Raw genomic sequence first — 11,197 nt, 5'->3', positions numbered from 1 at the left:
GGAAGTGCTGTGGAAGAACCAGTATTCAGGAGTGGTGAATAGATTCATAGAATAACTCCTAGTGAAATCGACAGTAAAGAAGTAAAAAATGCGCCGAAGTTTATTCGGCGCAATCGAGTTTTCTGTACAGCGTATAATGCTGTATGAAACTTTCAGCCGCGGCCCATGAAACTCGTGCCGGTGGTGGCCTCATCCAAGGCCCATGAAATTCTTAGCCTCGTTCCATGAAACTCAGCCACGGCCCGGTGGTGTCCTGTGTTGTTGATACCTATATCGGTGACACAAGTACGATTATGGCTAAATTGAACCTTAAATAGAATAAAAATTACTGAGGCTAGAGGGCTGCAATTTGGTATATTTTGATGATTGGAGGGTAGACGATCAACATACCAATTTGCAGCCCTCTAGCCTCAGTAGTTTTAAGATCTGAGGGCGGACTGAAAAAATGCAGACAGAAAAAGTGCGGACGGACAGACAAAGCCATCTCGATAGTTTTCTTTTACAGAAAACTAAAACCAGGACATTGTGAATTCCAAATAATAGCTACAGTATAAGGCGCAGATGTCACGCTATTACATACCAAATTCTTCACAAGTACGTAAAACAAAAAAAAAAATAAATAAATTAAATAAATAAATACAGCGCAATAAAACAGCAAAGGTAAACCCGAATGAATGACAGAAAATCAGCTTTGTAATGTTACCAAACAGCAAATATTCAATACAATAAAAATGATTAAAAGATAACTCAAAAGACATTTTTCTGAAAGAATGTTACTGTGAAGCAAAGAGACAGATTTATCGTTCTGTGATACAGCTTTTCAGCCAGAATACACACACACACACACACACACACACACATATATACACACACATATACATATATATATATATATATATATATATATATATATATATATATATATATATATATATATATATATATATATATATATATATATATATATATATATATATATATATATATATATATATATATATATATATATATATATATATATATATATATATATATATATATATATATATATATATATATATATATATATATATATATATATATATATATATATATATATATATATATATATATATATATATATATATATATATATATATATATATATATATATATATATATATATATACATATATGTGGCCAAATAAATTTATATATGGCTATATGCTATATATATATATAAATAAATATATATATATATATATATATATATATATATATATATATATATATATATATATATATATATATATATATATATATATATATATATGTTCTATATGTGTGTGTGTGTGTGTGTGTTTGTGTGTGTGTGTGTAACGTAAGTATATATAGCGGGGAAAGAGAAAGCGAGAGAGAGCCAAGATAATGTACTAAATCCTGATCGAAAAGGTGCTGGGTGCTCTAGGCCAAATAGCCATTAGTAGACTGAAAGAGAAGGAGCCCTTTCAACTTTGGAAGGCTGCCAATATCAGCGTCTCCGAGCCTTCCCACCACCGCGCCCTTCGGTGCGAAATGAGGATAAAGGACATTTTTTCACCTTATGCTTCAAATAAAATATGAGGAAAAAAAACATTTCGGGGTAGTTTTCACTAACACTGGTTCATCACAGAGACAAACGGGAACTCTATTAAATTTTATCTTTGTTTTACTTTAAAGGAAAAATGTCTATTTTTTTACCGTTTTACATATTTCATTCTGCACGGAAGCTGTACAATTTTTAATAACTACAACCGTTGTATAAATGATGCATGAATTAGGAAATAAATGTACTGAAGTAAATTGTACACACATACATACATACATACATATACATACATATATATATATATATATATATATATATATATATATATATATATATATATATATATATATATATATATATATATATATATATATATATATGTATATATATATGTGTATGTGTGTGTGTGTGTGTGTGTGTGTGTGTGTGTGTGTGTGTGTTCAATCTAGTTTATCCCAAGAGTTGTTAAACCTGGAAATAGCTTCCATGACTTGGTGTGTTTATGCAAAGAACCTCAGCGAACGCAACATCCAAAATATTGCAGATCCGAGGCAAATATATTTTTCAACCCCAATAGCTGCTGGTAGTTTAGCTAATGCTCAGGTGTAAGATCCAGGCACCAAAAGTGGTTTTGGTAAAAACTGAAAAAAAAAAAGGAAAAAATGCTGAAGTTTCTTCGGCGCAATCGAGATTCCTGTACAGCGTATTATGCTGTATGAGCCTCGGCCCTTGAAGCTTGCAGCCACGGCTTGGTGGTGGCCTGTCCTATAGCGTTGCAAGACGCACGATCATGGCTAACTTTAACCTTAAATAAAATAAAAACTACTGAGGCTAGAGGGCTGCAATTTGGTATGTTTGATGATTTGGGGGTGGATGATCAACATCCCAATTTGCAGCCCTCTAGCCTCAGTAGTTTTTAAGATCTGTGGGCGGAGAGAAAAAGTGCGGAAGGACAGATAGAGCAATCTCAATAGTTTTCTTTCACAGAAAACTAAAAAGTCACACACTCACAGAAGAAATTAAAATAAAATTCTGACCAGAAAATATTCAGGTGTTTATTATACTGAATATTCCTTTTACTATTGAAAATAATTTCACTTACTAGTCCATACGAAAAATAAAGTTCTGGATAATTTATACAGGAGCTCACTCTTTATTTTTAAATTAACTAAGTCCTGTTCAAGTTTTATATTTAGGAAAACTATTGGATATAAATCTTTAATAGAACCTTATGTAAGAATTAAGTGACTTCTATTAACATGTTGAAGAAATAGTTCCCAGTGTTGCTCGTCATAATTAACGTGACAGATGGATATTAGGGAAAACGGGAATTCAGTTTTTTAACTTTGATTCATATTTGTGTTCGCTTTTACTTGAATTTCCTCTCCTCTTGGTAATTCCTTTGTAAATTAGACTACAAAATCAACTATAGAATAACATAACTTGATGACAGAAAATTTTATTGCACACATACTAATGTTGTAATTAATATTGCAATATTCTCAATATATCTGAAAATAAAAACGGTGTTTCGTTTTAGGAAATATACAGGTACACTGAACTATGCTATTTGTTTATTAACTAGATATATTTCAAAGCGTTAATTGTAAGGTATCCCTTAAAATACAAAAAGAATAAAATGATTATGGATAAAATACTTTCACCTTTCCCCCCTCTGCATTCTCTTTCTCTCTCGCTATCTTCTCACTACACCCTTTCATTAGATCGATACAAAAGAGAACACGGTAAAAATTGTCTTTCTCAAAACATTGCAACCATTTCCGAAATGGAGACCATCTGTTTCGAAGTCTGACAGAAAAAGAATGAGGGCCCTAAGAAGAATGAACTTGAGTCGCTGATGGATTTCGTATTTTGCTTTATTTTTGAGTCATATATATGGATTAGATATATATTTATATATATATATATATATATATATATATATATATATATATATATATATATATATATATATATATATATATATATATATATATTATAAAAATCAATTAACTAAAATATATATATATATATAAAAATTAAACATTATTAAACATTACAAACACTAGCAAACCCCAAACAGTATCATCAAAATTGTCGAATGTTAAGTTGACTGGTGAAACGGAGAGATTTTTCATATTTCTATTAGTAATCTTTAGTGCACTGGATTCTGTGAAGACGTCTTGTAAAGAAATTGTTATCATGAGCGTTTGGCATTATATGTTGTAAAACTTCTTAACTGGAAAGCATGTACTGTATATTTGACAACTGGATATTTTCAAGCATCGGTACATTACGACAGCAGATATGACCACGAAAAAGCTAAATAAAATGTTGGGATATCAAAAATCTTCTTTGCGATGCAGTACTATGATTTATAAATTGTCATAAGTAAACAACAGCGTAAATATAAAGATTCATAGTCTGTCGAGAGAAACAAATGGGTAATAAATTACATCAATAAAAAGTAGAGGAGACTTACTAAAGGAGTTGTATGGTATATCGATATGTACAGTTTTTTTCTGGATTTTAGAGACAAATCCCATATTTCAATTGTTAATGTTTTTATTACTTTTCATGCCAGCAACAACATATTTCAGTCAAAACTTGAGTAATAAATCTCTTACCTGTTCTTATGCGTTGACGTCATGAATTGTCTATTTTTGAGATTATCTTTTTCTTCATAATTAAATCCATTCCTCATCTCAGTTTATCTCCCTCAGACGTGACGCCGGAGAAGACAGCAAGACGCCTCGTCCAAGTTCGCCCTTAATTTCGAATTTCGTCAGATTCCGAGTCGGTCCTCTTCGCTCATTTCAGGAAACTTTGGCTCGAGAGATGTAAGGGGATATCAGAGGATAGGGCAGAGCGAGGAAGAAAGGATGGTCTGTAGGACTGGAGAAAGGAAGGTAGGAATCTTGGGTAGACTCTCTGTGTTAGTGCTTTGTACCTAATATGATGGGCATCAATATGACGGAGTTTTTTTTGCTTTTATTCTATCTTCACTAGATTTTTTGTGAAGCCAGCTTTTGAATTTATTCTTGAATAAACCAAGGCGTCTTGAGGATAATACTTAGCGTATTATTCTGTAACAGACCATCAGGGTGCATCATCAATGCATTTTTGTTACGGTCTTTATCCACTGATTTCAGTGATTGTGCTAAAAACGTAGAATATGTATTGCTTTGGTAATAGGCAATGCAAACTGATCTTACTGTAGACGAAATCTCCACACTATATTATGATATGTGAATTCTGAATCTTTTCTTTTCTATATGCAATATACACATATATATATATATATATATATATATATATATATATATATATATATATATATATATATATATATATATATATATATATATATATATATATATATATATATATATATATATATATATATATATATATATATATATATATATATATATATATATATATATATATATATATATATATATATATATATATATATATATATATATATATATATATATATATATATAAAACACACACACAAACACCTTCTAAAACATAAATGTGTATATATATATATATATATATATATGATATGATATATATATATATATATATATATATATATATATATATATATATATATATATATATATATATATATATATATATATATATATATATATATTCTGCATATATACAAATAAAAGTATTTGTCTTAGTTTATAACGGCTGCACATTAACTTCGATATTTTTTATTGTTTTCTTTATGATAAATGATGAAACTCAAACCACTCTTTGAGCCAGTTTGAGGGAGCTTTTACTTCAGTGCTTTTGAAAGGCACCAGATTAGAGGTCAAATTTGAGTACCAGTAAATCATCTGGCCTCGTTCCATAATATTCACCTAGTTGAAAATTTACGATGATGATTGAGATGAAACAGGATAGCCTGTATTTGGATTAGTGAATGTGAGAAGCTACTGCTTTCCCGTTAGTTTTAGTAGGGAGCGAGCAAAATCTTTCTGTTTGTCATTGCGGCAAGAAACAAGAATTCAAATTCTAAAGAAATATTCGTGGAGTCTCCAAATATGAAAAAATAAAATATTGATTTTTTTTTCCTTAATCAGGGTCGAATGTTGAAGAAAACTAATTGTTCGAATATTATTGGTATGTTTACAATATTTAAGAGGCTAGTGCAGCAAAAGAGGATATGGAAGAAAATTTACACATGTCAATGCAAAGAACGTAAAAAAAGAGTTCATCTTCCTCAGCCGAGTATAAGCTTACTGTAAGAAATAAGTCATGCAAGGAAGGAGGTGTCTCTCTGCTATGCATACTAACGCGCCTCCGCAGTCTCTCCATCAAGAGAGGCCCTTGGCACACATTCGCAACTTGTTTTCGTTCCTTAACTACCAAGTGAACTTTGTAGCACCAACAGCAGCAGACAGGGTCATGAATTTTATTTGAAAAATTAGAAAAATTTAGTTTCAGAAAATTCTGTTTTAAAATGCGCTGAAGCTGGTAATGGTTACTCTGATGATATTTGCCTACCTCAAATAAAATGCCATATGCTTCTAGGTTGCCAATAGCATTGCTCAAAATAACTATCTTTAATTATTTTGCTTCATTTCTAAAATAATTTCTTACAGAACATTAAGATAATGAGGGGATGGCTTGCAGAAAAGAACAGACAATTGCCCCTTTTAGCCACACCCACACATAATGTTAGCCAAACGTCCAGTTCATTATTTTGTAATGCTGTTTAGTATTGATATTCCACGTGGCCATTTGACTAGCTTTCCAGCTAACCTGAACCCCCTGGCTTGTTCAGGTTAAAATTTTGTATAATTAATATAAGCACCAAATTTACAATAGGGAATAATTGGCAATATTACCAATAAATATGATAGTTATGAACAAACTCTGTGAAATGAATTTAACGTATAAGTATCATAACAAAGTTTTGCTATTATGATACCTTGCATCTATTTTTCCTCAGGCAACACTTTGTTAAGATATTTGGCAATGCAATGTATAGTGTATCCTACATTCTATCCTCTTGAGGGAGTGTCTACAGGATTAACTCTTATTCTCAACAGTTATCGTGTGATGCAGTTGCTGGCTACATACCTAGTCCCGTCAGTGCTGCAACCCAGCATCATCAACTGTTGTCTGACTCAATGGTCTCGTCAACAGAGGCAAAATGGAATTCAAGGGAACGTCCTTTAATAGTTCTCGCTATCATGGAACGAACCCAAATCCTCATGATGGTAAGTCACCCTAATGCATACACACACGCTCATAGACACGCACGCACACATACACACACACACACATATATATATATATATATATATATATATATATATATATATATATATATATATATATATATATATATATATATATATATATACATGTGTGTGTGTTTGTGTGTCCATAGAAAGAGGACCTAAAAAATTCACCAGAATCGAAACCTCTTTGTTTTTCCCATATACATTGCAAACGATTTCCTCTAGAATGTCTGGTGCAGACACGAAGGTCACCCTTTAGACATCTGTGATGTATCTGCAGGAATAGACGTTCTATAGGATCGTTAACTATTCATAGGCTCCTCTTGTTCAGATCTCTCTAGTGTATATCAACATTTGCACACATATCGAGGCGTCGACAGGGCGAGAAATGTAGTCATAGTCTTGGTCGGTTGATGTACGAGCGGCCTTCAGTAAGTAATGCAATATAATTTTTTCCTCGGCCAATTTTCGTTCAAAAAGTTTGAAATTTTGTGCGTGATATCGTTTACCATTCCCGCATTATGTCATGTATTTTCATTAATTTCCTATAGACGGCTGCATTATAATCAGCTATCGAAAGCGGGTACGTGACTGAGGTAAGTTCAAACAAAGAGCAGTGGTAGAATTCCTCTTGGCGGAAAAAGAGACATTCACAAATGTTCACAGACGCTTGCAGAATGTCTGATGATGACAGAAATTCGCCCAGTGATTCACGGTGCTTTTATCCACTGCCAGGTCTCTGTAGACATTCTGCAAGAGTCTGTTAATATTTATGATGGTCTCTTTTTCCGCCAAAAGGAATTCTATCACTGCTCTTTGTTTGGAACATACCTCAGTCACCGATGCCCTTTTGATAGCTGATTTTACTGCAGCCGTCTATCGGAAATTCATGAAAATACATGACATAACGCGGGAATGGTTAAGGAACTCGCTCAAAAAAATTACGATAAAAAAAAAATTGGCTGAGAAAAAAATTATGTTGCATTACCTATTGAACCCCCCTCGTAGAATATATAAATAAACATGTCTGTCCACTGCATATTTATTTTGATAACAACGCGTAATCAAGAAGAGAGACTAATTCTATGATTGTGTCTATGATATGATATTAAGTAGAACTCAGAAATCAGGCCCATAAGTTTAAAAATATGACAGTTCTTGGAGGGAGTCAATGCAATAAATAAAAAAAAAGGACTTCCTTTTAATATAGACACTGAAGCATATTTAATGAAAACGCGAGATTAGTATTGCTTACGAAAGGAAACATAAATAACAGAAAACCTCTGACCAGCTTTGATGAAAATGCCCTGTTAATTAAAAAAGAAAATATAGATGGTGAAGAAATTATTATTCCATTCGCTCATAAACTACCTTTAAGACAACTATAAAAATGAATTCATGCAAGACAAGACAAAGTTGATTTAAGTGCTTCCTTTAGACATAACTCTATTATATAAAGTTCATAAGCCAGGTGTTGAAGGATGTTTTGATCATGTTCAGATTATATCTAAATTAAGTTCCATCTAGCCGCCATAATTGTGTTGGTGAAATCGGTACAAATCTAGTTTTTACAATGAAAACCGGGTCGCATCATTTTAACCCTGAAAAAATGGGGATTTATCGCAGTGCGCTAAAAATTCAAGACTTTACGAAATGATGTTATCAAATTGAAGAATTTGCAACAATTTTTCATTAAAAAATAATCGTCGCAAATAAAATGTGAGTGATATACAGACTTTGTTTTACATAATGTAACGCTAAGCAAAGTCCCTAGTCGAAAGATTTATATTTTACTAATATTTTTTTTACAGTCTTTACAATCATGTCTAAAAATAAAATTTAAATTTGTTTTCACTATTAAGTATGTTATCGCTAAGTAATTACTTTATTTGATGGGAAGGTGCAAATATTTTCCATGGTATGAGACTAATTTGGATGTCATTTGTTAAAAGGCTAGTTGTACCAGTTAAAGTTAGCCGTTACACAAACTTCTATAGTTTTAAACTATAGTTATAAACTACAGACGTAAAAATCATATTAGAAATATGTTGCCAGTTACGAAAAATTCACGCTACAGAAAATTTCTGATCACGACCTTTGGGCTTGAATAGAATTTAATCTTGTTGAGTTTTATTACTGAGGAATCAATGTTACAGTACCTTTTTTTAAAAAGATTAAAATGAAATACCAGAATATGAAGAATTTGAACCTCCAAAAACCTTGAACCTCTGATTGATCTTTCGTAAAATTGAGTATTTTGACGTCATCAATATGACCAATCAAAATCCGTTAATTTGTTTGTATCTAATCAACCTGTCAGACTCTGGGCTTGAACTTTTACTTTCATTAACCTTTGAGTGATTTCCAGAAGCGTTAATCATCTCGACAGTGTCACCTGAAGAATTTTATTTATTTTCTAGATTAATTAACATAGGTTATGCTGCTCACAAGCAATCAGTGAAGAGACAGTCCGTCGGACAGAAAGAAAAACGAACATACAGGCAGACATTAAAGAAATAAGCCAAAAGGAAATGGTTTCATAACAGCACTGCTGAAAGTGAATATGGAGATTGTTTTAGGAATGTTTTTTATTCTTTAACCAGTCAGCGAAACTGCCTCTAAACTATAAAAATTTATGCATTTTCATATTACAGTTTTAATAAGATTAAATAGGTCTGCTCAAGTATCATGGTAAATATAGTGGCTGAATACTTCCTGCAGAAGTAATCTTAGGGTGTCTTACAATTAGATTAAATAAACAGTAAAAATTTCAGTAAAGAGGTTCTGAAAATCTAAAAAAAAAAAAAAATCCCAATCACAGATCGTGAAGATTTGGGAAGATTTAAAGACCAAAATGACATCCAGAATCCGTCTCCTGGGAGATGACAAAAGAGCTCGCTAGTCATTTTTAATCCGAAGGTCCAGATCATAATTATCAAAATCATCGTCCGGGGTTTTACGATTTCATGAAAATGAACGGACTGGTTGTGGTTGTGATGGTTAATGGGTTATGAATTTTATTTCCTCTAGCTGAAGGATTGCTGTCAGTTAAGGGCACAAAATAAATCTGTTTTGAGGAGTAAAAAAGTTGGTGATATATCGTCGCCATGATTCAGCCAAGTAGCAATAAACTCGTAAATATTTGAGGAGCCTCTCTTAAACAATTACTCGCACTTTTCAGTTTTGACTCTTTGAAGTATATGTCACATGAATTGTTGTCTAATTACATCATGATTTACAAGCACACTACATTTTAACGTAGGTTTAATAGTTTAACATTAACAATGTAATTATTAAAATCTTCCATAATTTCTATTTTATTTTTGTATTCTCCTCAAAAAAGTTACTATACATTATCAAATGGAAGGCAAGGAGAGGATGTTAAAGCACTGCAAAAGAAAACAAGATCTCATTCTTGTGTGATCATCATCATTTCTAAAACTAAGAAGAAATGTTACTAAGAAATTATATATTATATATATATATATATATATATATATATATATATATATATATATATATATATATAATTTACATATATACATACATATACATATATATATATATATATATATATATATATATATATATATATATATATATATATATATATATATATATATATATATATTATATATATATATATATAATATATATATATATATATATATATATAAACAATTATGAAAGACATATTTTCTATTCATTCAGTCTTTCATTAAGGTAAGGAAAGAAAAACTGAGTTTTTTATTGAACCCAGATATCTATTAAGATACTAAAATTTCCCTCAGATTTTTCACAAAAGAAATAAGTTCATTAGAATTCATAAATCCTCATGTTACATATTCAGAAAGTTACCTCCAAAGTAATGGCATGTGCTAATTTTAAGTAATTTATTCTAATTCAGGACCATAGCCTACCTTATGATCGAACATACTTGAATGCCATAGACAAAATATACACATGCACTCCTATATACAGTATATATATATATATATATATATATATATATATATATATATATATATATATATATATATATATATACATACATACATACATACATACATAATATAATAGTATATATTTACATATACAGTAGAGTATATGTATGTGTGTATTTATGTAGGTATGTATATATATATATATATATATATATATATATATATATATATATATATATATATATATATATATACTATATATATATATATATATATATATATATATATATACTGTGTATATATATATATATATATATATATAGGACGCTCAGAAGAGTGACAGATCAGAAGAGTGACATATTATAAGAGTGACAAAAATACTTCTCAAAAGAGTAACAGATCATAAGAGTGAC

The sequence above is a fragment of the Macrobrachium rosenbergii genome, chromosome 4, assembly GCF_040412425.1.
Source record: "Macrobrachium rosenbergii isolate ZJJX-2024 chromosome 4, ASM4041242v1, whole genome shotgun sequence".
NCBI lineage: Eukaryota > Metazoa > Arthropoda > Malacostraca > Decapoda > Palaemonidae > Macrobrachium > Macrobrachium rosenbergii.
Note: the sequence above shows the minus strand (reverse complement) of the source record.